The sequence below is a fragment of the Podarcis vaucheri genome (assembly GCF_965113315.1).
Source record: "Podarcis vaucheri genome assembly, chromosome: 8".
Lineage (NCBI taxonomy): Eukaryota > Metazoa > Chordata > Lepidosauria > Squamata > Lacertidae > Podarcis > Podarcis vaucheri.
The window spans coordinates 86363032-86366616 of NC_138766.1; the positions used below are offsets into that span (position 1 = coordinate 86363032).

At 43.4% G+C, this 3585-nt stretch overlaps 1 long non-coding RNA gene across 1 annotated transcript; it reads left to right on the forward strand.

Annotated features, from left to right (window-relative positions):
• The first annotated feature begins 258 nt into the window (after positions 1-258).
• LOC309539872 lies at positions 259-3065 on the forward strand. Its single transcript, XR_014223016.1, has 3 exons — positions 259-444; positions 1275-1498; positions 2802-3065. It is a non-coding gene; the product is annotated as an uncharacterized lncRNA (long non-coding RNA).
• Positions 3066-3585: the final 520 nt, after the last annotated feature.

The following is a 3585-nucleotide window of genomic DNA, read 5'->3' on the forward strand; positions in this document are numbered from 1 at the left end:
AAAGAAGCACAAGGATAAGATATGCTTGCCAGCCGCTTTGTAATGCTGGCTCTCATGAAATGTTTCCCTGTCATCTCTAGTACAGATCCCTGAATGTTAGACCTACACGGAAACCTAGAATGTGACTGACCTTTAGCCAAGCAGAGGTCAACACTGAGAATGATGCTTGTGCTATGAAAGGTTTCCGTGACAAAGTTTCGACGACGAAACAAAGTCAAAGCTTTGTGAAATGTCAGTGTTAATGCCGAGCTGAAACGGAGGTGGGTGCCTTGAGGGAGCTGTATTCCCGTTGCAAAATGAGTCACCCTTTTTTTGCCTTCCCAATTTGGCACACTCGTTGGCAAAATGACATGGAGCTGTTCTAACATGTACCCACATGACCAAATTGAGGCTTTCACGGATAGGGATGTGTGTCTGGCTCTACATCCAGGGAAAGGCCAAAAGGTAGATGTTCTTTCACACTACATCTTTTTAAATTCATGGGTGGACTCTCCCAGTTGTCTCAGCAAATGAGAAGAGTTCCTTCCTCCTTTATTTCATCAGTACCAACAGATAGACAAATCAATGGCTGCAAAAAGGACTACAAAAATTAAATTGATAAGAGGTAAGGTTTTTTGGGGGGATGGAGGGTTGTACATGCTTTGTTGGGGAGACCATTCCCAAGCTTGTATCTCCCCACCCCAGCATCTCACATAATGGGGAATAAGTCAGAGAAGGACTTCAGAGGATGTTCTCTGTCTCTGGGTAGGCACAGGTGGGAAGAGGTGATTCTAAAGGTAATCTGGGGTGGTTCTACACAAGGACTTAATTTTTAAATAGGTTGTTGAGACATTACAAATGGGTCATTGGCAACAGCTCCCCCCTTTAAAATCTATCAGATCCCCAACCCTCAAAAAAGTGTAAATCCAGATTAAATGGAGGGAAATACAGCTAGCCTTTTGATGCTGCTGATGTCATGTGGACTCTGCAAGAAAGTAACTTGTTCGAGTAACACAAATCACACAACAGACAGCAACCTGGCAGCACACACAGGCTGGTGCTAAGCCGTCTATGTCAAAATCTGCATGCCAGAATATATTCACACGGGTTTCACAGAGTGGAGTAACCATTTTACCTATTCATCTGTATCCATCCTTAGTCTTGATTCACCCATTTCGGAAGCAGCATAACCAACAAAACAAAAGGCTTTGCCATTGTTTGGTTCAGCATCACTTCCACAGCAGGTGAAGCCTTGGCTATTTGGGTTTGTGCTAATTGTGTTTTTTCTTCTTCAGCTCAGCTCATGGCTCCCAGAGGAGGCTGGTATGAAGCAGCAGCAATGCTATATCGTCAGGGTCATGTCCAAAGAGACATGCCTGATACAGCTGAGTCAAAATGGGCTGTGTGGGATCAGATTAGGGAAAACATCAGGACCCTGGACAGATCACTGTGTCAGACACAGGCAGCAACTCAGCCAAGAAGGATTGTTGTCTCAGCAAAGTACAGAGACCTACTGAAGGTTGGCTACTCTGGACCTCCACCTGTTCTGAAGAGCTGTCTCTGCTGTATCAGGGGGTGTCCATTGGACAGAAAGTAGGGGGAGGCAGACAGATTCCTCCTTGCAAGTCTGAGCCAGAGAGGGGACTGAAACCAGAGAACAGGACATTCCCAACATCCCAACATGCACAGTTCCATTGCATTTTGGATCTGAGGGGTGGGGTGGGGGGGTTATAATCACATTCAGAGGACTGCTAAACCTCTTTGTAACTGGGATCCCTGATCTCAGGGAGGATTGTAAGTTGATTTAAGCAAATAACCCCCCTTCATGAGTTCCTGCTCAATACAAGAATGTCAGCGGTGGAAGGGACAGGGAAGGAGACATTAGATGTGAGGCAGTGTACACAGTCCCACGCCCCTACGACATTATGCCCAGACTTATTTACTTAAATGCATGACTAGAGCTATGGAAGGGGACCATTTTTAATTTTTCTTTAAAGTACTTTGGGAGACTATCATGCTGTCCCAATATGACAGGAACTAAGCCATAGTTGACAAAAGATCTCCCAACTAATATTCATATTCCACGTGCAGTTACTGTTTTGTATGTGTGTTGGGGGGTCACTTGGCAGCAATGTATGTTGTGACAATATTTAAAGCAGTGTTAACTTTTCCTTTTTCCTGAAGCACGCCAGTGCAGTGGTAAGGTTTAAAACTTGTCCATCCTGCTGAGTAAATAATCATTTAAAGCTATTTTATTCCCAGCTGCACACAATGCAAGCACTTTATGCTTCCCACCTCTGTTGTCTAAAAGCATTTCCAATCCTGCAGAACAGTAGGGGAAAGAAATAATAACTGTAATATCCAGAGAGTGGATCCCAACACTGACTCGAAACAGTTAGTAAAAGTCTGTTCCTTAGATTTACAACTTTAGAGATGGAAATAGAGAGTGGGGAAATAACTCTGGAATACAACTGCTTTCATTCCATGAAGTACATTGAAATCAGATTTTAGCATTCACCCAGACAGCAAAGCAACTAAGGAGAGCAAGTGTGGCATAGTGGTTAGAGTGTTGGACTAGGACCTGGGAGACCAGAATTCAACCCCCCACAAAACTCACTGGGTGACCTTAGGCTCATTACTATCTCTTACCCTAACCTACATCAGAGGGAAGCACAGAGGATAATAATGGGGAAGAAAGGTGGGATATGGCTTAGTCAATGGCTTTGCTTCTCTTTTATATTTTACATTGTGGAGGCTAACGTTCTTGCATTTCCCCCCTTCATCCCCTCCCATTCATTTTACCTTTTTGTAACTCATCCTAGGAACATGCTGAAGAATGGGATATTAAAAACTAAAGTCCTGTATGTGACTGTGATAGCCTCGTGCAACAAAAACAATGACGAGTCCTGTGGTATCCATAAAAGACTTACAAACAAATACACTGAAGGCTGTTTGCTGTGGAGGTGCTATTCACAATAAATGTATATCAGTTGTTGAGAGTGGAGACGATTTTCACCTTCAAATCAGTATGGGGAGGAAAGGGTGAAAGCTTTCTTCCCACACACAGAACGTTTCGATTATGGATCGAGGACCCACACACCTGCTTTTCCTGAAAAAGCATACTATAAGAAAGGACGTTTCATGTATCTCATAGCATGGCCCTTATAATATCAAGAAACCAGGATAACTAACTACCGTGCTTCCTTCAGTTCCAAATCTTGATTCAAATATTTTTCTGGCCATACCAAAAAATAGCATGCGTTCAACAAGTCTGCTTTATGTTCAATTCATAATTTCAGGCCAACAACTGAATACCAGTTGTTGGGAGAGTGCTGCTGCACTCAGACCCTGCCCATAAGCATCTCACCGGCTACTGTGAAGATGCTGGAATACATGAGCCAAGAAATGCTCATATGGGCACAATGTCTGGAAAGCTTGGAGACTGTTAGACCTGCATGCTTGAGGGACAAGCACAGAGCTCCCTGCCCACCTCTTGCACAAAACCTTTGCTGTTCTTTTTGTGAATGTTTCTGCCTGCATGTTCAGGATATAATGCCACAAAAGAATATATGCATTCTTTTTTAAAACAACAACAACAATGTAGTC